The following is a 25,067-nucleotide window of genomic DNA, read 5'->3' as shown; positions in this document are numbered from 1 at the left end:
ATAAACATTTTGGAGGGAGTTATTCAGACTCTTGAGACTGGTCTGAGAGAAAATCTTTTATTTATCTCATCAGCAGATGCTAGTACTATGCCACGTATCTTCATGAAGATACGGAGCTTGGCGGTGACGTCATCATTTTAGAGGGAAATTTAAGTGCCTTGAGACTTTACAGTTTTGTCAAAGTGTTAATTTTCATCTCAGCTGCATCTCAGATATACGCGCTCAACCTCCGTGGATCTTCGAGGCATCAGTGTGACGACATCGTTGGAAAATGTAAGGAGAGCACTTACGTTCATCTATTCAGCAGAATTACAGGGTTTAACACTTATTAGCTTCATGTTTGTGCTGTGTCCTGATTGTCTGCTATTTATATTACTAGTCTCCTCCATTGGCAATGTGGGCTGAAGAGCAAGGACGTTGCAAGGAGCCTTATGTACTGAGTGTAAATTTAAAAGGCTCTAGCTGACAGCATTATAAGGGAGGAAGTAATCATATTTCGCGCTAAAGAACGGAGCGGCAAAGCGCATTGTGCTTGTAACAAAGTAAGAGCTTTCTCTAAAACGAAAGCTGAAAAACAGGTACATCTTTTTTTTTTTTTTTTTTTGTTACAGGATAAAAGACTTAAAAGTTTACACCTTACTCGGATGATCTCTAGTTGTTATGTATTAATGTGGAGATCATTACAAAAGCTGGTGTATATAGTATGTCATTTTAGCTTATGTTATATACTTAATTATATTCTTATAGGTTTACACTCTGGCGTTTCTGTTATATACATAATATTTTGTACGTCTAACGTTTTGGTTAATTTGTTCGACTTAGATAGAATATGATATTAGTTCTTCTTACTATGAAGCCTTCAATTTTCAATGTTAGTTGGGCAGTTTTGTTGTAATGTGTTCCGCTTTCTGTACTTGAGTTTATCAACAGTGCCATGCTTATATACAAGGGTATTGTGCTTTTTCCTGCAATGTCATTAGATCACTGATGCTGGGTTAGTCTGATAGCTTCGATGTTCTCTAGTGCATTGGGCGGGCAACCACATGTTGAGCATCACCAACAAACTATCAGAATGTTTGGAGGGAAATTTAAGTGCCTCGAGACTTTACAGTTTTGTCAAAGTGTTAAATTTCATCTCAGCTGCATCTCAGATCTACGCGCTTAACCTCTGTGGATCTTCGAGGCATCAGTGTGACGTCATCGTTAGAAAATGAACAGAGAGCACTTACGTTCATCTATTCACTGATACCGGGTTAATCTGATAACTTTGGAGTATATAGTATGTCATTTTAGCTTGATGTGTGGTTGTTTGCTTGGTGTGTTGGAGAGCGTTGAGGTTGAGTGCTGTTCTTATTGTTCATTGCAGAGTGTACAGAGTTTTTCTTTGGGATTTTGTCGGTTTGTGCAGAAGTTTTATTTGGAGGTGCACGGTGCCTTTGAAGTCTTTCCTACTGCATGTCTTGTAGCTTGTGTACTCCTGTCGATCTAGACAGGTGTAGTATCACCTTTGATTTGAGATATAATATGTCGTGTGGGGGTCTTCGGGTGGCGTTACAGGGGTGGGATCTGATCAGACAGCAAACCTGGTTGCATGGATTGTTTTTGAGTGTTTGTGCTTGATGGATCAGTCCAGATATTGTATGTTAACATGGGAGTTTAGACCCTTTGTTTTAATTGTATTCCTAAGGTGTTGTGGCTTCTCTTCTACTGATGTGTCTAGCTCTTGGTGGTCATGAGTTTGCTGGTTTTCCTGCAGAGTAAGTACAAACTTATTTTTATTGGACTAAGTCAGGAGACTTACTGGTGTTAATGTAGAGATAGCTTTTGAAATGTAATGTGCACTAATTCGCGTACATTGAATCATTCACCTTTTTCTGTAGAACCTTTGGGTAAATCACTTCAGGGAGCGATTTGCTCATGTATAACCACCTCATTTTGAATGATCTGAAAACTATAACATATTTTGGGGCCATATCATGGAAAGCACAATGGGTGCTTAGTGTTCTAGAAACAAAGCGCATTTGTGTACAGGTGGATGCTCTGAGGGGATGGTCCTGCATCTGCAGATAGTTGGTCGGGTGTTGATCACGGCTTCGGGGCCAGCTGATTGGGTGTCATCAAAAACAAGAGGGTTTGGTGTAGACTGTTCATGTCAGTGCGATGAGCCACTAATTAGAAAAATTAATGGAATGCTTCGTGACGAATTTGGAGAGAGTGAGTTGGGGTAGTGTAAGGTTGTTATATCCTAGTGGCTTTGTCAAGATGAATGGTCAGGGTCCTGAAATGTCAAAGATGTGGTTTCTTGAGTGTATAAGAGAAACGGGGGGCCTTTATACAGGACATGAGGTGGGGAATCTCCTTAGTCATCATTGTTGGTGTCCTCGGAGAATGATACAGAATTCTGTCTTGTCATTTTCTTCAAGACAAGGTGTACTGGATGTCCTGAAGTCCAGAAATTTGGTGACTGGTGTGCTTGTGAGGGTGTCGTTTCATGCAGAGAAATCTGAATCAGATGATTTTGCAGAGGGACATTATATGCTTGGATACTGACTGATGGTTATGGCTTTGAACGCATCAGTCTCACAGGACACTTGTCATCCCTGGTCATTCATTGCATAAACACAGAAATAGTACGGCTGAGAGATTTCAAATTACTTTTGAAAAGTTACAGCTTGAACTTCAGTGAACATATCTGATACATTTCTCATATTGACTAATTAAAATGTCATCTGTACAGCCTGTGCCAGTTTGTACTTGCTCTCATTACAAATGTGGTTCAGGGAGCAGGGATGTGCTGCAATTCTTACAGTTATAAAGCTTTCCAATACTTTCTCAAGGCATTTATGTTGTAAACACAATTTGTGATGTTAGTATTTATCAATGATATGACTCAGAAAAGTTATATTGAGGGATTATGCCTTGTCTAAACAGTAACATGCAAACAAAATTGTAAATATCACAGTTGTTATAAAGATACTTATCTTTATGCTATGTGCTTCAGAGAAATGTGTGTGCTTCTCACTCCTTTAACAACGCTTCCCAAAAGAAGAGAGTCAATATTTGTAGAAGGGAAACTCTTTGAAAGAAATACACATTAGATATGCAGGTTTCTGACTGCATATACAACTCATAACCCAGATACTCAGCAATAAGGAAATCATAAATAGTATTCAGACACACATACTTTACTTATTTTACACTTATTAATCAGGAAAGTCTGATTGGGATGGATCCCACCTTTGGCGGTGGCACTGGGAGAAAAGCTTCATTTATAGCTATTATATAAAATATATATAAGAAATTATACAAAATCTATATTGTACTAAGAGAATTATAGTCACGGAATGGTAAGTCTAAACGAAGACATACAACTCAAAAAACAGCAGTTACAAATAAAAATATGTACACGCTAAAGGGTAATTGTTCTGTTTAAATTATTTTAAGCGTACATACAAAAGATTGGTAGAGAGCATTTATTAATAGTTTACTGTTTTATTTAATCTAAGAAATGTCTCTCAATTATATAATTTTATAATAACGCATTTATTTGTTCTAGGGTTGAAGGTTGAAAGATGCTTCAGGGGGTACAGTCATGAATGTCTTTCAGAACTATGATTCATATGTTTACATTCTGAGTTAGTCAATATTGATATGATTGTTCACAAATATCATCAGAATGAAACACAACGTTTTTACTGCTTAATTATTTGTTTGATTTTAATACATTTTGTTTATGCTATATATATGTCTATCCTAAGCTTAGTTATAACTGCAATTTATCTTTGATATAATCAATATTAGTTTGTACAGCAAGTATTATATATATGGGGTAACATCAAACTTATTTTCCATATACTTTTCTTATATGGTAATATTTACATAAACTTGATTCATTAATATCTGGAATACAATGTTGAGGAATTTCTTTAATTTGCTATATTTTCTACTCAAAATTGGAGCTTATATAATGAATAAGAGAGTAGGGATTGTGCATGTTGGACATCTTGATTTCAGTTATATATGTAAATATGTTTGATATTATAATAAGGTTTTTTTGTTTAGTTAAGCAAATATACAAAGTTTATTATGTTTATACATTGCAATTGACATTGAAAATGTTAACCAAATTCACTTATATAATTCATCTTTATTTTTCTTCTCTAGTAGGGGTTAGGTGGCTAGGCACTGGGGTATTTGGGAAGAAATTTTTCAGAATCTTTAAAACAAATTTTTTAGGAAGACATTTTATTGTTAAATTCATACAAATGTATAACTTTGTACCTAGTTTATGTTCTTATTATCTTTTATTGTTAATGATATTTTTTAATTCTTGTAATTCTGTAATTGGAGCTTTTCTCCCCGGGCCTCTACCCAGCTAGACTAGCCCGTCACCAAATATAAATAAATATAACAGGTATAGGGTACTGAGGTCTATAGTTAATATTACATTTTGTCAAATCTTAGTTATATGTTATATATCTATCTTTATTTAATACTATGACATTAAATATTGACTCATGGAATGTGAGAGGATTACAAAATAAAAACAAGAGATCCCTACTATTCCATTTATTATTTAAATCAAAGGCTAATATTTGCTTTTTACAAGAGACACACCTAACTAAAGAAGACTTTGATAAAGAAAAAAACAAGAAATGGATTAAAATGATAGTAGCAGCTGGTAATAGTACAAAATCAAGCGGGGTCGCCATTATAATTAAAAACACATTTCAGGGAACTATTTCAGAGGTGAAATATGATGTGAATGGAAGGTGGTGTTACATTATTTCCAGTTTTCATAACATTGACAAGCCAGTTATACTTTTTAATCTTTATGGCCCTTGTGAACAACAACATATCTTTTTTATACAAATATATAATATTTTATCTTCTTTCAAAGATCATTATTTAGTTCTGGGGGGGGATTGGAATGCTATTATTAATCCTGAAACTGACCGTACTAGTAGATCTTCCTCGTACAACTTTCAAGCATCCATTGCTTTGGAAGAAATTATAATAGATTTAAACCTTACAGACCCTATCTCTCTTATAACACAGTATGATAAAAAAGACTTTTTCACATATTATTCAAAATGCTATAAATCATGGTCAAGACTAGATTTTTTTCTTATTTCTAATTGTTTTACTCATAGGAAGATAAATTACTCTCTTGAACCTAGATTTTTTTCTGACCACTCCAGAATATCTCTTGGAATTAGTTTGGCCTCACATTCACCAAAATTATTCTCATATAATAGTTGGACATTGAATAATAATTTACTTTCAAATGAAAATATACATAAATCAATAACTGAAACAATAAAAGAAACATATCTTAATTTAGACACATCAGATATCCCTTTAGATATACAATGGGCCGCATGTAAGGCAACTCTTAGAGGTATATTAATTAACAAAGCATCATATTTTAAAAAACAATATAGAAATAAAGAATTACAATTAAAATCAAAAATTCAAAATTTGGAAAATCAATATAGAACATGTCCCGATTCCTCTACATATGAAATATTATTGAGTTCCCAAAAAGAATTATTGCTTCTGCATCAACATAACCTTACCATTTCAGAGCAAAGGTTATTAGCTACATACTCTGAATGGGCACAGGTTCCTTCTAAAGTGTTAGCCAGAATAATAAAAGGTAATCAATCTCTTCCTAGAATTTCGTCATTAAAATATAATAACAAGAGTTACAACACTGATCAGGAAATTTTGCAGCTTTTTACATCATTGTTCTCAGAGATATACTCAAAGGAAAATAATCTTAGGGGTAAACAACATATAGTGAATTTCGCGTCTTCTATTAAATTTCCTAGATTAAATGATCGACAAAAAAACACACTTTCTGCCCCATTGACTATTAGAGAAATATCGGAAGCTATTAGTAGACTTAAGACCAGTAAATCACCGGGACCAGATGGCTTCACACCCGAATTTTTTAAAACTTACTCATCAGAGATTTCACCCCTTCTCTTAGAAATTTTTAATTATATAATGATTCATGGTATATCTGATTTGTATTGGAATACCTCAAAAACCATTTTAATTTTGAAAAGAGACAAAGAAAAAACTGATCCTAATAATTATAGGCCTATTTCCCTGATTAACATTGATATTAAAATCTTAGCTTCTTTACTTGCTTCTAGACTAAAAAATGTTTTACCATCTTTAATTTCTTTGGAACAAGCGGGCTTTATGTCACATAGACATTCGTGGGACAATACCTTGACAATTGATGCTCTTATTCACTTTACCAAAAATGACTCAAATCCTATGTATGCATTAATTCTTGACGCCGCTAAGGCTTTTGATAGGGTTAACTGGGACTTTTTGTTTCACATTATGTCTTGTTTCAATATACCATCTACTTACATAGACTCTATTAAAATGCTATATAAAAACTCTTATACTTTTCTTTATATTAATAGGAAAATATCCAAAAATATAAAGATCATTAATGGCACAAAGCAAGGATGCCCATTATCTCCTTTCCTATTTAATTTATATATAGAACCCCTATTATTATATATAACACAAAATACCTTCCATAATATTCCTAGAATCCTTAACACTAAAGTTTGTTTGTCCGCTTTTGCAGACGATCTTATATTATATTTTCAAACACCCTGCTCAGATTTTTCTAAACTAATTTGTTCCATTGAAAAATTCTCAGAGGTCTCTGGATATCAGATTAATACTCAAAAAACACATATTCTTCCCATAAATCCACTTGCTCACAAGTCATATATGTTTCCTGACTCCACTTTCCGGATAGTTCAGAATTTCAAATATTTAGGGATTCATATAAATCATAATGGTCTCTCCACATTTCAAAATAATTTGGCTAAAGTATGGTCATTGATTATACTTGACTTGAATAGATGGAAATTGCTAAATTTATCACTTTTGAATAAGTTAAAAATTCCTAACTCTTTAAAACAAAAAATTATTGCTTTTCAATAATTGTTAAAACTTGTAAATCTAGAAAATATATTTCAATTAATGCAACCTCTTCATTTAAATCCTAATGTTAACTTAGACAATATTTCTTTTAATCTTTCAGATTTTCCCCTGATTAAGGATCTCACTGTTTGGGATCTGATGCAATACAAGAATGAAACTATCTCTAATATTCGCAAAATTCTCAAAGTTAATATTAATTATCTAACCATCTTACGTCAATTGAGAGATGTTATTAATGCTAAATTTCTACACATCAATGTAGATAGCACCGATATCAACAACTATAAAGTGTTTTTAAAAGTCCTCATGCTCCCAGAGAAAATGTTATCTAAATCTTATAATCTCATAAATCAAATAATTCATAGTGAAGTATGTCTCTTCTCTACTTATTGGGACAAACATAACTCTCACATATCTATAAATCAGAAACTCTCAGCTATCAAAAATACATTGGAATACTCACCCTTCAAAAAACTCTTTTACACTCAACTAATGATTAACAATAACGCATATTTCACTCCTTCTAAACTTAACAAATTTGATTCTAATAAATCGCCCTCATGTTCTTGTTGTTCACATCCTAATGCAGATCTTTTACACATTTTTGGTCTTGTCATCATTCACACAAACTTTGGACCTCTCTAAAAGTTCGTTTACAGAAAATGGGATATCATAAATCCACCTTATCTTGGGAGACTGCACTACTACACTTACCAAATATTTATCTCTCTAAATTAGACATGCAAGTGTTAATATACATATGTTCACTTATGAAATTATATATCACCCAAAAATGGCTGGATCGTACCAAATTGAATTGGAATAATTTTAAAATTTTGGTCCATACATACATCAGTGCTAGAAAATGATAGTGCAAAGTCCCAAGAAGTTGTCATTTATTAGCAAAGCTATAGAAAAGGTGTTACATATTATTAATAGCATATAGAAGGCCACCTCTTTTTAGGGATTTGTAGACCTCAGTCTCATTTATATTCTTATACTTCTTTTTATTTTAGATTAATACTTACCTTGATATATTCTTTGGTTAACATTTGTATATGATGTAAATAGTTAAGTGTATATTCTCAAACTGCATTGAGACAAAACATTCATTTTACAAAATTGTATCTTCATAAATATCTCCTAATGTTTCATTTTTAATATGTATTCTTATTTTGTTGTTGATGTTATAGTTCTGTCTTGTTAAAAATTCAATAAAAAAGTTTTTTGAAAAAAAAAAAAAACTGCATGGAATATTATGTGATATTTACTGTCTGCTTAAATTGATGGCCTTAGACAGATAGGATTATAAGGCTTCATTTCATTTTATTTCAACATCTTTTGACTATTTTTTGTGTATTATTTTTTATGCATTATATGTTTCATATGATTCATATATAATTTAACTTCTTTTTTGAGTAGTGACAATATGGTTATTCCAGAGTGTAAATTCATGTTTTATCAAAAAGTGAATTTTTATATGAAAACACATATGGTTTTATAGGAATACTTTTAGGTAAGGTCACAATGAAATTGTAAGGAATTTTTGTATCTGTCACTTTAATATAGGATTGACTAGTTTGTAGTTGGCTGATTTAAGTAATTACTAGGGAGGTTTGTTTGTTATAAAAGACTGAATGACTTGAAGAACTGTTATCTGATGAAGTCCAATTGTTTTTGAATGGATGAAAGAGATAATCATTAAAGTTTCTGGTGAACTTGTACGCTCATCTTTGGAGTTTTTTCTTTTCCAGTTTGTGTCTTGTATGTCTTGTGGAGGTTTGTTTCATGGCCGAAGGAGTTAAGACAGTTCACAGTCATTATTCAACACTATTAACAGCACCAATTCTATGGCAGGCTTGTTTAATTTGGAACTTTCATGGCTAATATTGCAGCTCACTGATAAGGTGGATGCTTTAGCACATTCTGTTGACAAACATGAGACATAGATGCACAGCAATGTAACTGTAATATTGTTTCTACTGTTGTAACATTGAGCACTACTTTTAACAATAATAATATACAAGACAAAAGACAGCAAGCTGGTATTAGTACTATAGATAAGAACTTGGGTGCTAGGCATAATGGCGTTATGGAGCAGCAAAGTAGTCAACATGAACGTCAGATTAATTTTATACACAACTCTTATGTTTATCAATGTAACATTCCTAACTTTAATGAATTGTTACATAAAAGTGTGGCCTTACAATTACAAACTTAAGTGGCTAATGACAATGTACATGATATTCTAGACCATCTGGACTATAAAATGATAAAATACAAGAAACCCCAACTGGAGAACAATTATTTACAGGAGTGTGTACAACAAAAGCAAGTCCCTAAGGGCGTGTGCATTTGGAGATATCTGACTGGCCTTGAACGTAATTCCCTTTTACACTGTGAATTATTAGAATTTTTTAATAATGTGGGGTGTGAATTTCTTAATCAGACACAACACACTTCTTATGGATGATCTTTCTCAAGATCTAAATAAATTGGATCATGAACTGACTAATAATAATGAATACGAAAGTATTAAAGCGGAACATATGCACATTTTTCATAGCATAGAACAACAGCTTGAAAAAATGCGCAGTAGTAAAAATCAAAAGCTCAGCAGGGGCAATGATGATTACAAAAAAGGAAGAGCATATTCCATGCCTCCACATTCACAAATATGGGAAAACTGGAAGAATTTCAACAGTAATAAATCGTTTCAGCCTTTACAACATCAGAAAATGTTTTATGCTCCTCAACAGCATCAATTAAGGTATTCTGCTGCACAACAACAGCAAATACGGTATTCTTCCCCTGAAGGAAACCATGTGATTGATGACTTGCATGAGAAATACCCAGGTGATGAGGAAGCAGCTTCTAATATACAGCAATGGCAGAACCAAGACTTTCCTAACCTGAGAAGGTCCGAAAGGATTGAACAGAAAACTAACCAGCCCCATCAAAATGAGGCCAATTTTGTGGAAACTCACCATACAGATTTTCAAACAGTTTACCAGGGGAGCAAAGGAATACTGCAAAATGGCCACAACCCCCACTGATAAAAACATCACAGAGAAACAATAGATGTTAGAATTAATTCCAGCTAGCATTTTTTGTGGAGAAAGCAACATTTATATGACTCTTTGAATGTATATTTCACCAGTAATGACTTTTTGGATGGACTTTTTAATACAGGTCAGTAAAACATCATATATAATTGTAGTTTTAAAAAAAAAACATGAATGCTGAATGTGATTTTACAATATGTCATTTTTTTACCAGTGACTTTAACACAGAGATGGCTGACTTACTATCAAAAGGGTTAACATTTGTTCCTGATACTAAATTGAATGCACCAAATGTTTTGATAGTTTTAAAGATGTTTCTTAGGAAAGCCAACTTAAAGTTGTTTTTTACTAATGAATATAACACTCAGGCTACACATGTTATTTCAAGCACTGTTAACCTTCTATCACATAATATTCCAAGCACTTTTAACAGACATTCAGATTAGATATTGGTGACACAGAGGATAAATTACTTACATACTTGTGGGACACTCCCTGCCTGAGCTTCTTGGCCCTAGGTGTCCAAGAGTTCCCCTTTCATCATTTCAGGTTGCACTGTGCAAATCAGCGCAGCTGAGCTAAGATGTGTGAAAACTAGCAGAGCTTAGCAGCACACAAACCAGCCAAGCAGACCTGAGCAACGCATAAACATTGGCAGCCGTTATCATGTTTATGTGGCATTTAACAGGTCTTAGCAGGTCTCAATAGAGTGTAGGGAAGACATATTTTAAATTAGTCTTCAAAATTTGTATAAAATACCAAAGAAGAGAGGTAGATACGCCACGGCAATCAAAGTAAACCAGATGAAAGTCAATGCATAAAATAATAATTCCCAAGGTAGAGGTAAAAACAATCCTTTATTCGAATTAGTAAGCGCTTTCACGTCTCTCAGGACGCTTCATCAGAGAAGTATCTTTCTTGACAACAAAAGAAATAGGTCTAATATAATAAATAATAGAGAATATTCCAAGAGAGTTCACCAAGAAAATGACTGGGATATCTGTTATTCAATATTGTGAAATATTTTAATAGAATCTTATTTTCCTTCTCATATGATTAGCACATGTGAGAATTAATTAGCCTCTATTAATCACTTCAGAAAAAGTTTACCATCTAGTATAAGTTTATTAGAAGCAGATCCCAGTGTATGATGTTAATTTCAGTTGCTGTCATGTAGTACTGCATTCAATGTAGTATTTTGTTTAAAAAAATGTTGATACTGGACATTGCATGTCTTCTGCCCATTGAAATTTAACCCTATTTTAGAGAATTTGTATGAATGCACAGATTGTGTTTGCTTCCGACATTGTCCGCTTTTTTCTGTTTTTCTTTTCTTTTTTAACACACTGTTGCAGCTTTGGAATAAAAGATATATATATATATATATATATATATATATATATATATATATATATATATATATAGTTAGATATGAAATCCGTACTGTTCATTGACTGACCGTTTCAGTGAATGTGAAAAGGCTGAGCACACTTTCGCGAAAGTGTGCTAAAAAAAAAGAAAAACGTGGGGGAATGGCTGTTGCTGAGATCGTAGTACAGTGCGGATAAGGGAATATTCCCTTTTCCCCACTGTAGTGTGATCTCGGAGTGAGAATATAAAAGTAGGGGGGTGTGGGGGCGCAGGGGAGCTTGCCCCCCTGCGTAAACATGAGTATTTTTTTTTTAATTGTGTTGTTATTTTTTTTTTGGCAAAGTTTAACGAAAGTGTTTTAGTGCTTTTTCGGTGAAAAGCACTTTCGCTAAAGTGTGTTTGGCCATTTTGGTTTCGGTTAGGTAGGATTTTGTGCAATAGTACAAGATCCATATAACTCCCAATGCCCAAACCTAGGTTCAACTGGTACATCTTCCAACAAGCAAAACAAGTAACCTTCTGTGTTGCATTCTAACAGCCCTCTTCTTCTTAGTTATATCACATAAATGTGCATATATTCTTTTTCTAAAGCTTCTTTTGTTTTTTTTTCTGCATAAAAGTACAGATTTTGCATATAGACAGGTAGATCACCCTTTAGTTGTCACAGTTATAAACTGTATTGCTACCCCCCCCCCTTGCATCTTTGGCTACAAATGTACTTTTATGGCAATAGCCACATTTATAGGTTCCATCCTTTTTCCCCATAATTTTCCATACATTTTTGTTATTTTCAACTTCTCCTTTGTTGTTATTTGCTTGTTTGTAAACAAAAAACAGGAATCTAAAATAGACATTTCCTGCCTCAGGAAACTGAGAAAAAATATTTGTTTTGGTGTTTAAAATATCCTTAGTTTCCTAGGAGTCTTGGTTGTCATTCATGATCAAAGCATTTTAAAAATTCTTGTCAATAAAGATCTCAAGTCCTTACCATTTTAGTCATTTTTGCTTGTCCTGTTAATGCCTCAGACTTTGTACCCACCCCAAATTATTTCATCTCTTATCTCATTTAACATTTTTAAAGGATAGCATCTCTCAAGAAACATATTAATTAAAACTTCACTCACTGTCAAAATCATGATATAGTCTTATATTATCCTGTGACATTGCCATAGGTGGCAGTACACTAAACACCGAAAGTGTGATAAGAGACTTAGGGACACAGGTGGACAGTGATCTCATCTTCAATAACCACATCACCGCAACAGTCAGGAAATCCTTCTATGTGGCACACCTCATCACTAAGGGCTTTTCATCAAGAAAAAAGGAGGTCATTGTCCCACTGTACTCATCCTTCATTAGACCCATTATAGAATACAACACCCCATTTGGTATGTACCTCTTAAGACATATGCAACAACTGGAAAAGCTGCAGAAATACCTCACTAAAAGTATCACAGGCCTAAAGCAGATCCTGTATGCTGACCGCCTTAAAAAACTCCAGCTATACTCTGTCACATATCGTCTACTCCGAGGTGATCTCTGCTTAACATACAAGGCCATGTCAAACCCAGAGCTGTTGGACATGCTACACTTAAAGAAATCCCAGTCCCACAGAGCCACATGCTCCAGGGATCTAAACCTTGTCATCACAATAAACAAAACATGCTGGAGGGATAGGTTCCTGACCCAGAGACTCCCCAGACTCTGGAATAGACTGCCCATACACGTCAAGCAGAGCACCTCTATGGCCCTCTTCAAAAGGAACCTTGATGACTGGATGGGAGAAAGGAAATTCACCCCGGGGATCACGTCAGTCACCCTGCTAGACAGGGGTCAAGGAAAGTAAATAGTGTGGGAAGAAATAGCCAGGGAATTGTTATGGCTAGGCTTATATAGGCTCTAGGGCTGATAGCCTAGTACCAACCTATGAACCTATGTGCAGTCTAACTAATTCTCTTTTGACAAGGCTCTTAGTTTGTATGTATGTATGTCTACCTGTATAGTGGAGGAAGGAATTAGAAAATGGCAGTTTCCTATATAGAGTTGAAGTAAATGTTTAGTAGTTTGTTCCTTTAAACAGTCACATCTAGAAAGTGTGTTTCTTTGTTGGAAAAATGCTGGGTAAATTTCAAAAAGAGTGTGGTACTACAAAAATATTCTATACATTATTTTAATTTTTCCGTGGTCCCCCTCCATACAATGCAAATGTTATCCAAGAATCTAGTGTAAAATGTGCAGCAGTTAACATATAGGTCCATAAGCAAGTACTAGGCAAGCTGCCTGTGTTGGCCATTTTAAGTAAAGCAAACACGGAAGCACTCCTCCAGCTGAACACCAGAATACTTTAATCGACAGCACCAAAAGCAAATCCACAGAAAAACGTTAACGCTGTTTTAATAATCACACAATATGCGTTTTCGTCTCCACAAACACGTAAGACTTCATCAGACAAAAATAAAGACTGTAATTACATATTATATATTCTCATGTGTTTTGAATCAACCAATAAAATCCGTTCCTTTATAATTCCATTGAATAAACCTGCTAAAAAGGCTCATTAAATAACTGACTCAGAGTTAAAACACACCTTGATGTTCTTCATAAACAAAACTAAACTAAAATTTTATACTTGTTTAAAATCCATTTTTCCACAATAAATATTACTTTAAGTTAAAAACATATATTAAATAAATATTACATATATAAATATATAATAAACTATTAATATTATTGCTTAAAAAATAAATTTTTTTAAAAAAATCCCTTTCCTTTGCTTCATGTTCAGAAAGGTTATATAGGAATAGCACCGTCTGCTGTTCTTAGAGAGCTATTGCCAATAAACACTAAATTTTGGCTGCTCTCAATTTTAATACAGAAGTTAAGGAAATATGGTCATTAAGACCTGGACTGTTTGTTGCATCTAACAAAATCTGCCACCAGAGTTCTTTAAATTCTAATCTTTCCTCCCAATTTTAAGCCATTTTAAGCCTAGCTAATTTTTCTTTCAAAGGTGGAAAGCAAACTTTGTACCTTCTGTCTGTGAGGTATTTACCTTAACCATTATACCAACCTCCTTACCCAAAGTTGTATAGATGATACACGGATATGAACTCATGGCATTTAGATATCACATCAAGGACAGGGCAACCATACAACTGTTGTGCCACACAGACATTACTATGTGGAGTTAAAGATATATTTCTCTTCCCAGACCCATGAAACCAAGTTAGCACATATGGATCACAGGGTGCCACCTTAGATACACCCTATTTTTGCTGGTAGAATTCCTCTACAAAATAAGGGAAATTGGTCTCAAGGATAAGCTAGGTTTACCTTTGGTACAGCCCTTGAACATAATGCTAAAATTCAATTTTAAATTCAGTTTTCTAGAATATCTAGTGCATCTGTTAGATTTAATCTAATAGAAAAATGGCAAAGCCATTTTTATATAAGTTGAAATATCTGTCTTCTATGTTTAATCAACTGTTTTTAAATATTTTTCAGTTATTGAAATTGTTTAAAATTCCATCATGAGGGCCTACAATACTTTTAAGGGTACTGATACCATTATGTTTGATTGTCTTCTCATTCTCCCTTGTATTTTCCCTACTCTTCTGTTAGCCCTCATCTGTTGGGTAATATTTGTTGGTGAACTTTCTCTGTTCATTGATGGAATGGGTTGTTTGTTGCTTGAGAGTTCATGCAGTTGGTTAATCATTGGGAATATCTGCTGATGAGATATTCCAAAGGGTCAGCAGGGTGGAACGTGCCTCTGGACTCTTCTATATTTTCCTCAGATCTATTGATAATGAAAGCTTTGCTGTCATGGTTATATTGTACTTGCTGTTAGCCAGCAGTAAACCTAGGATTAGGGTAGGCAAGATGGTTTTCATGGTCTTTTTCATCATGTTTGACTTTGCAAATTTAACTTTCTTATTTTCCCACATTGTGATTCAATATTACTTAAACTTTCACTATATTTGTCTTTCTGGACCTCAAATAAGAAGTCCTGTATGACAGAGTCATTATGCAGAGTGATGGTCTGCATATGTATTTCAAACTATTGTTCATTATTACAAATTATTACTAGCATAACTTCAATGTCAAAACAAATAATTCTAGTAATTCTTGGTGAAAAACAGAACATAAAACTACTCCATGTGGCTATTTCCAAAGTACCCATTAGATACCATTTTAGCCTGTATATATTCTTTCAAAAACATACTATCTAGTTGTAAGCTGTATTATTTATGCAGCCTTTTGCCAGCTCACTTAGTTGTACTTGATAGGAATGTCCCATGTTTCCTTGCACTTTATAAATGTCATGTTCTCTTTGAGCCATAAATTCAGGTTAAGAAATGATTTAAGAGGATTGTTGTTACCAACAGTCCTATAGTGTGTGTTGCTGCTGACGTCATTGTTAAAAGTAAGATATTCTTCTTCTGCCAAAGGTACTGAGTCAGCAATCCCCTCCCTGAGTTTGTTGGGCAACCATTATCCTGCCCTGGAAGAATTAGACAAGAATTCAAAAGTCTGCCAGAAAGTCCGTCAACAACTCAACATTCAGATGTTAGTAAATACACAGTTAGTGGCAAAAGTTTGACAAGACAAATTAAATTTCCAGCAAGTCCACATTAAGCTGGTTCCCAGTATTGTCACCATTTTCTTGCAACACATCATGGGAAGGCATGTCAGCAAGTTTGATAAGAATCAAAAACATGCTCGATATTTCCATCTCAAACTCACCAAAGAATGGAGCACATGATGCCCTATAAGGGGAAGAGTTGTACAGAAGAACTGCTTTGGGCATCTGCTGTGGTGCATGGTATCCTCAAGATAGGAGAACACAGATCACAGACTGCAAGCCATAGCAAGGCTATCCACTTGATGGTGTAAAATATGGCTCCAGGTGATTCAGTCATGTTGATTAATGTTGGGGTAGCTACCAGTGGGTTGAGGACCTAGCCTACTCCAACCTACACCAGGGATCTATTGGCCAGTGTATGCCTGCCTTAAAGCCCAGCAGCCCTGGGTCAATAAGCTACTGGCCAGCTGCTGTCTAGTTTACCAGCCTGAGTTATGTGGGATAGCTCTGATGAGCAAAAACTGGATTGCTACACTTAATGTAGATTCACTAATAAGACGCACTATGGAGGTGGATGACATGGTGATATGGAGGAGGCTAGACAACCTATGTATCCAAGAAACTAGATGGAAGTGCAGTGAGGCCAAGCCATTTGAGTTGGCATCCAGATTCTACTACTCAGGAGAGCGACAGGCTAGAAATGGTGTGGGAATTATGGTGTGAGAGACACAGTGAAGGATATTATCAGAATTAATGACAGACTCATGGCAATCATACTCCAGTGTAATGATAGGGCTGTATTCATAATCTCAGCCTATGCCCCACAGCAGGGTTGTGATAGTGAGGAAAGGAGGCCTATTAGATAAAGCAGGACAACATGAATTGGTGTTGATAATGTCTGACTTGAATACACATATAGGGACAGACAGAACAGGACATGAGGACTGCCTGGGTCCACATGCATGGGGCAACAGGAGGAGAGGCCATACTAGATTTCTGTCTGGCAAATGGCTTAAAAATAACCAACACATGGCTCATAATGAGAGACAGTCATAAGATCACAGAAAAGAGTGGCCAACATGCAACTAAGGTAGATGGCCTCCTAGTAAGGAAAAGGTATTGGGGAAGAATCGATGATTGCAAAGTCATCCCCATTAAACCAGTTGGCCTACAGCATAAACCACTGGTTGCCACAATCAGCTGCAAGCATTGGTCACAGAAGGCTCTAAAGTCAACAGAGACCAGGCTAAAGACCTGGAAGTTGACTGGAGAGAAAGTACAATAGCTGAATGAATTACTCAGGGTTCAAGCACCCCAAGAAGAGGATGGAATACGTGGAGTTGAAGAAGAATGACAGTGGCTCAAAACAGCATGTGTGAGGACTACAGAACAGATATGTGACCAAGTCAGGCATGGAAATAAGGTACATAAGGAAAGCTGGTGGTGGAATGCAGAAGTCCAGAAAGTCATCAAAAAAAGGAGTGAGGGAAAAAGTGGGAGATAGAAAAAAGTGATCAGGCTAAGAAAAGCTAAGAAAGAAGTTGCAATAGCAAAGAACAAGGCATCAGAGGCACTCTACCAACTTCTGGAAAGTCACTCAGTAAAGTTGCACAAAGAAACTATATCAGCTTGCAAGGCAAAAACAGAAAGATAAAGAAGATAGTCAGACACCCTTCATAAGAAATGCCAGCAACAACCTGCTCACCAGTACACAGGACATCAAAGGCAGATGAAAAGAATATTTCCAGCAGCTTCTGAATAAAATAAAAAACACAGAAGCTGCTCTGCTCCAGAAACAGCCTATGACGAGAGAAGAAGAGGAGCCAACCCTAGATGACGTAAGAATGGTACTAAGGAAAAATATGTCAGAGAAAGCAGCTGGCTCAGATAAGGTCACAGCAGATATGATAAAGATGCTGGGTGAGATAAGGGATAAATGGCTCCTACTCATAGCAGTGTGGAGAGACAGGCGTATCCCAGATGACTGGAGAATAAGCATACTCATGCCATTGTACAAGAGTAAAGGGGACATCCACAAATGTGGGCAGTAACTGAGGCATCAAACTCAGAGGTGCTGGAAGATGCTGAATGCTGGGGGGGTGGAGGTCCAGAGGGGCATGCAGTGACCTGAAAAGGGCATTTTTTTACTTTTTTCTTTTGTGATAAAAGATGTACACATATGATATATGTTGAATAGCTGCATATATGGCCAACTGTTGTTGCATTAAAATAATTCCACATAAATGTCATAGTAAAATTATAAATGAAACTACTGTCTCTCATCACCCCATTCCAAGTGTGAATGGGACATGTACTTTCAGCTGAATGCTTGGCCTTTGAGTATATCATTCTCAAAGACTGCCTGTATCTTAAAAACCTGAATGAGTAAATGAAAGGAGGATAAAGGTTTAACAGGCAACATTAAACTCTTTGGTGTCTGTCTATTATTTGGGCATTGCAACTTAAACTGCACAGTGGTGAATAACAATTGTAATTGCTAAATGCAATGGACTTTATGATTTCAGTCTGTTTCGGGCCATAGTCCAGACAGCCTAATGAACACTTTATATTGTGAAAATGGATATAATGAAGACAGGTTAGCAATTTCAAAATTCAGAATAAAAATTATACAATGAGCTGTCAGCACTATAGTCAGAAACAGAGTCCACGCTTCTGTTTCATCTAGTATGTTCTAAAGTGCTGGGGACAATAAATGCTGGTTTCTTAGTTTGATTAAAGGAACATATACACATAGACACAGCCATAAACTTTGCTACTTAAATCTTTGTTATAAGTTTTCAGTCCAACTGTAGATAATAATATTGACATAAAATGCAACCTTCATGTAACCATTTTGGGGTGTAGAAAAGTACAGTTGTGTAGGTAAATTTACTATAATAGATGTTCAAATGATGCGTGCTGGAGTAGCCTAAGCTATATGTTTCATATCCTGCAAAGGTTCAGGGTACCTTCCACTCATCCAAACCATTAACTTTAGCTGAGCTGGCTAAAAAGACAGGTTCAGATGCCAAGACCTTCAGAGTTTGCATGACAACTGAGAGAGGGAGGAGGCTGAACCCTGAGGGGACATTGCTAGGAATAAGAAAAAGGAAATGCCTGCACACTTTAATAAAAGGCTACTGCAGCAGTAATCATTTGAACATCTACTGCTATGGTGAATTTATTTACATAACTGTATTATGTTTTTCATATTGATCAAAACTGCAGTAGTCTAAGCTGTGTGGGTAGATTGCCATAGGTTAGAACAAATAGCAGGTAGAAGGATGGTCCAGGAAGCCCAAGAGAATGGTCCTAGCAAACCTTGACTTAGATCTGCAGAAGGAATCTGGCTTGTTGTGCTTTGTAAAATTATTTACAGAGGACCAAGTTGCTGCTTCTAGAATACTTCTATAATTCAACTCTTCCCAAAACCCATAGATGAAACCAAGGCATGATAGAATATGGCTTGACTCTGCCTGGAATAGTTTTGTTGTGATGGGCATAACAAAAGGTAATAGCCCAAGATATCCATTTGGGAAAAGTCTGCTTGGACACAGGTTGTTCCTTCTCCTTACAAGAGATTAACAACTGAGCGGGCGTTTTGAAAAATTCTGTGATGTCAAGATAGTACCTGAATTGTCTGTCTACAGCCAAGGTATGAAGTATCCATTCTCCCTTATGTTGAGGCTCAGGGAATAACACAGGGATATGGATAGTTTGGCTTTAATAAATTTGAGTGATACTTTAAGCATAAAAGAAGGGTTAGTTGTCAAGGAAATATTTTCCTGTGAAAAATGAAATAAGGTTGAACTACCATAACAGTTTACAACTCAGATATTCATCTTGCGGAGGTCAGAGCAAGGAGTACCATTCTTTTCCATCTTAAGAACCTCAAGTCAGTCAGATGAGCTGGTTCAACTGGAGCAAGTGTTAGCTTCTCTAACACAGAATTAGTGTCTCAAGGAGAAGGCACTGATTTTCTTGGATGTCTGTTATGTAAAACCCCTTTAAAAATATTTTGACATAGGAATGCCTTGAAAAAGAGGGACCAATCGACAGACATGCTGAAATGGCAAACAAGTGGACCTTGATAGAGGAGTAAGACATGCAAATAGAAAAACAACTCACACAAATATTGTCGAATAAGTGAAACACTACTCTGAATGGGTTCAGGTTATGTTTTTGGCACTGACTAGAAGCATTTTCCATTTCTAATATCTGATTTTCTAGTAGAGGGCTTTCTTGCCCCCTTTAGTGTCTCCTGAACATCCTCGGTAAACAAGTGCCTAAAAGGTACTAAGACCCCCTAAGATCCAGGCAGTCAGTAAAACTTTTATTGGGTTGGGATGTATATAATGTCCCTGTTCTTTTTTTTTTAAACAAGAAATATCTTTATTAAATTATCACTTAGGACATAGGCAATCATACATTTATATAAATGAAAACTAACTGTAGTGACACATTTTTAATTGCAAATATTACACATCACTTATAATCTATCCAGTCATTGTTAATCAAACATTACAAAGTTCATTCAGTTCCTTCCTTCCCTTAAACCACATTCATCCTTTAAAACATTATTCTGCACGTATTGTTCCCACCATTTCTCTTTTTCCATGTAGTTTGCTCCTACCCTTTTTTAAAGCTTCTACTTCCAGTTGTTTTATCTCTGTTACTATATTCACTACTTCTAGTACAGTTGGTTTATACTTTGATTTTCAATTTCTAGTAAATGCTTTTCTGGCAGTCACCAGAATTAAACTCACCAAGGCCTTACTATGTCTAAGCAATTCTGATTTTGTATCACAGAACAAAAAATCATTTCCTTAGTTACACCAATTTGCTCACCCAATATTTCTGATATGCAGGGAATGTTTAAACTCTGCCAACTCATTCCATCTGAAAAAAAATATGTTTCCATATATCTCTTTCATCTCTGTTCTTGTGTGACTATATCCAGTCTGTGAGGAAACTTGTAGTAATTACCCTTGGCCAATTCCAAAAGAAGGCATAAACATTGTTGCCTGGGCCAGAAGGGAGTCACCACAATGATCTTGGGGGATTCCGTCTGAATCTAATTACTTTGAACATCAGAAAGTGTAGAAAAGCATACAGGAATATTCCTGTCCAAGGAAAGGAAAAGGCATCTGTCTTCCAGACCTTCTTGCATGAAGTCTTGGAGCAGAATTTTGCCAGCTGATTGTTCATTGGAAAGGCACAAAGTTCTATTTGAGAAACTTCCCACAGATGGATCAGATCTTGGAAGACCCTAAATCTAGTTTCCATTATGAAGATCTGCCTTTGTCCTGCCCAGCTTGTCTACCACACAATTTTGTTCTGACAGTGTGTAGGAAAGTAGAGTCAGATTTTGCTCTATATCCCATGATAATATGCCTATGCAAAGGAAGTAAGACCTGGTCCTCCCTCGCTTTTTTATGTGCCACATCACTGTGGTATTGTTCATAACAATTTGAAGTGGTCCTAGGGACCAAAGGTGATTTAGAGAGTTGACTGCCTTGATAAGGACAAACTTCTCCTTTACATTTATGTGCTGCCCTCCTTTACATTTATGTGCTTGTGTCTGTCTTTGTTGTCCTCCTTTACATTTATGTGCTTGTGTCTGTCTTTGTTGTCCTCCTTTGCATTTATGTGCTTGTGTCTGTTTGTTGTCCTCCTTTACATTTATGTGCTTGTGTCTGTCTTTGTTGTCCTCCTTTACATTTGTGTGCTTGTGTCTGTCTTTGTTGTCCTCCTTTACATTTATGTGCTTGTGTCTGTTTGTTGTCCCAGATACCTTGCACATTTCTCCCACTAGCAAAGTGCAAGGTAACTGTGGTGACTGACTGTTTTGGAGCAGGAAGTGAGAGGGAGAGGCCTGGATTCAGGGTACTTGATGTCTCCACCATGTGATTTCTCTTCTCACACATCCCAGAACTGGAATCTGAAAAGATAATGGGTGTTGGTGCTGGGACCAAAAAGACTTCAGATACCATTGTATATTTCTCATGTGGAGTCTTCCCAGAGGTATCATGAGAATCATAGTGCCATGAGACTCAGAATCCTGAGGTGTTTCCTCCCTTGCCCATTAAGGGGACCCCAACAGTCACAGAAGACATTGTTAACCCCAGTCCATAGTGGCTGTATGTGTAACACCAGGGGGACTTGGGAAACCCTGGAATAGATATGAATGTAAATACATTTTTCTCTTGGAATCCCAGCCTGCATATGATATCTCTCCAGAGGCAGAGATTCCTGACAATTTGAAAAATAGCCTGCATAGATAAGCAAGCCATCTACATATGGAAAAATGTGGATACCATGTAGCCTATAATGTGCTATAACTTGAGTTAGACACTTTTTGAACACTGTTGGGGCAGTGAATAGCCCAAAGGGTAAGGCAGAAAATATATAATGTGACCCAGATAAATAAAACCTTAAGAAACATCTGAAGCCTTAATGGATAGGAATGTGATGACAAGAATCCTTTAAATCTAAAGTTACCAAAAAAAATCTGAAATGGGGAAGAAGGGGTAAGAGATTGTGTTGTATAAGGATCTTAAACTTGGGCACTGTCACAGACTGGTTTAAGAAAAAGGTCCATAACTAATCACCATGCATTTTCTTTTTTGTGGCATCAGAAAAATTCTTGAATGAAAACCTCTTCTCAACTTGGAAAAAGTACCTATTTTTTAGGCCCCTCCTGATAAAGCATGTGCCATAGGACAGGAGAGGACAGAGGTGTTCAGTCTAGGGAAGTGGAATATTTTATTTATTTATTTATTGTCGTTGGTTTACCAGGATAGTCCATTGGGCCTTAAAGAACCCGGAATATTTCACTGCAAAGGAGGGATCCCTTTCCACTGAGTCAGTCTCAAGACCATTTGTCTGAAACATGTTGCCAAAGAGAGAAAAATGGAGAATCTGACTTTCTAGGAGGGATAAGAGACTGCCAGGATGGGAGGTGGAACAACGCCTCTTACATACTCCTTCTGACTTTTTTTTACTGTTCCTTGCTCTGGGTGTGTTTCTGCTTTCTTGTAGTGAACCTCCCCACCACTGTTTGTTAATGATGGGTGGCACAATGCCAGGGCACTTCTATGGGCTAGGCTTGTAAAGGCTCCAGGGTCATTAGCTTAGTACACACCTATGAACCTATGAACCTATGTCTGCTTGCCAGCATATTGCTGAGACTGTTTTATTTGGTTTCTTGCTGCAGTTGGACAAGGGAGCAAGATAATCTTTGGAAAATTTAGAGAGGGGAGGGTAAAAAAAAATGGGTTCCTATCGCGTGATCGAAAATTATAAATGGTGAACACGTATTGAGCGAACCCAATTGGTCGAAACGTCGAAATGCCACGCATGTAACATGAAAATCGCCGTAGGGAATATTTTCCCTTTACTTCAATGCAATGCGATCTCAGATTAGGAATATTTAAGTAGCGGGGGTGTGGGGGGTGCAGGGGGGGCTTGCCCCCCTGCCTACAGCATTTAGGTAAGTATAGTTTTTTATTTTTATTTTTTTATTATATTTTCAAAATTTCAAACATTGCTCATATGGTGTCGACCATATGGTGTTCGATGTTTGAAACTTTCAAAAATATAATATAGATCAAAAAAAAAATCGAGTGATTCCCTCCATATCAGCTTAACCCTCTCATCACATTTTTTTATAACCTTTGCAACAGTGGGACCAAAATCTCTATCCAAAAGTGAATTTAAAAGCTCATTTTTACATCCTCTGGGAGGTTGTGAGAATGAAGTCAGACAAATCTCCTCACAATATTAGTGGCAACCTCATGGAGAGTATCTATAGTCATAAACACACACTTTAAATGACCAGTGACCTGAAAAATAAAAAAAAAAAACAATCCACACAAAGCAGATTTTTCCTCACAGGGAGTAGCTGCAGATAAAACATTCCTCATATTTTCACAGTTAGTCACAATGAACTTTAACATATGAGCCTGACAACACAATAGTATAAAAATTAAAGTTGTAGAAGCAAACACTTTTCCCCAGACTTAAAAACGTTTTACCATCCGTGCCAAACGTGGAAGGATTATAGTTAACTAAAGCTATAGCTGCTGGTCATATTTGGAAAGAGTGTATAAAAACTTAAAAGACTGAAGAACTTTATACATTTTCTTTGCCCTTTTAGGGGCAGTAGGGTGAGTATCTGGAAAATTGTAGGCAGTGACACACACTTCCTCCAGAGATGACAGCACTGAGGAAATGGGCAAAGGTTCTGGAAATTCCTTCTGTAATAGCTGACAGTATTTTCTGGGGAAGTGAGAAAACTCAGTAATCTCCCACTAAATACACTTGCAAATTCTGGAAATAGTCTCAGAGAAAGAGCACCATTGATATGGAGATTCAGGTAACATGCTCTCCACTGTGTCTGAATCAGAATTTTGAGGGAAAAAATGTATCTATTCCATCACTTTTCTCTCTGGATTTGATTTCGTGAATCTCTTCAGGAAAAGAGGAATCAGTTTCAGTTTTTCTTTTCCCAGAAACCACCTGATAAGAAAGGTCACTAGCTTGTACAAGACTCTGAGCCAGACTTAATAAACTTCTCATGTCCAGTGAAGTTTAAGCATGAAAAGCTATACATTTAGTTTTCTGTTTCTTTTTGACAGGAAAATTAAGGCAAACACATTTTTAATGGCAATAGCTTCCTCAGGGATGGACACAACATTCTGGTTAAGCAGGGGCACTTTTCCTACCCCTTCATGCAACACCAATAGAAGTGGTTCTCCCTTGCCCACTAAGAGGAGCACAATAGCTGTAGAGGACATTGCTAACCCCCAGTGCATAGTGGCTGTATCTGGCACACAGAGGGATCTAGAGAAAAAAATACAGTGGTCTGAGGAACTAGCTTGGCCACAGCAGAGCCTCTCGCCTACATCTGAGGCACACCTTTATTGAATTATCACTTAAGACAAAGGCAAATATACATTTATATAAAAGAAGACAACACATATGAGTAACTTCTACTAGCTAAGAATTATGAGTAATGATCTTTGAGATATAACAAAATACTTATTGACAATTACTCAGATAAA

The sequence above is a fragment of the Protopterus annectens genome, chromosome 5.part0 (genome assembly GCF_019279795.1).
Source record: "Protopterus annectens isolate FY-2018-M chromosome 5.part0, PAN1.0, whole genome shotgun sequence".
NCBI classification, from domain to species: Eukaryota; Metazoa; Chordata; order Ceratodontiformes; family Protopteridae; genus Protopterus; species Protopterus annectens.
The sequence above is the reverse complement of the archived record's forward strand: the minus strand, read 5'-3'. Positions refer to the sequence as shown.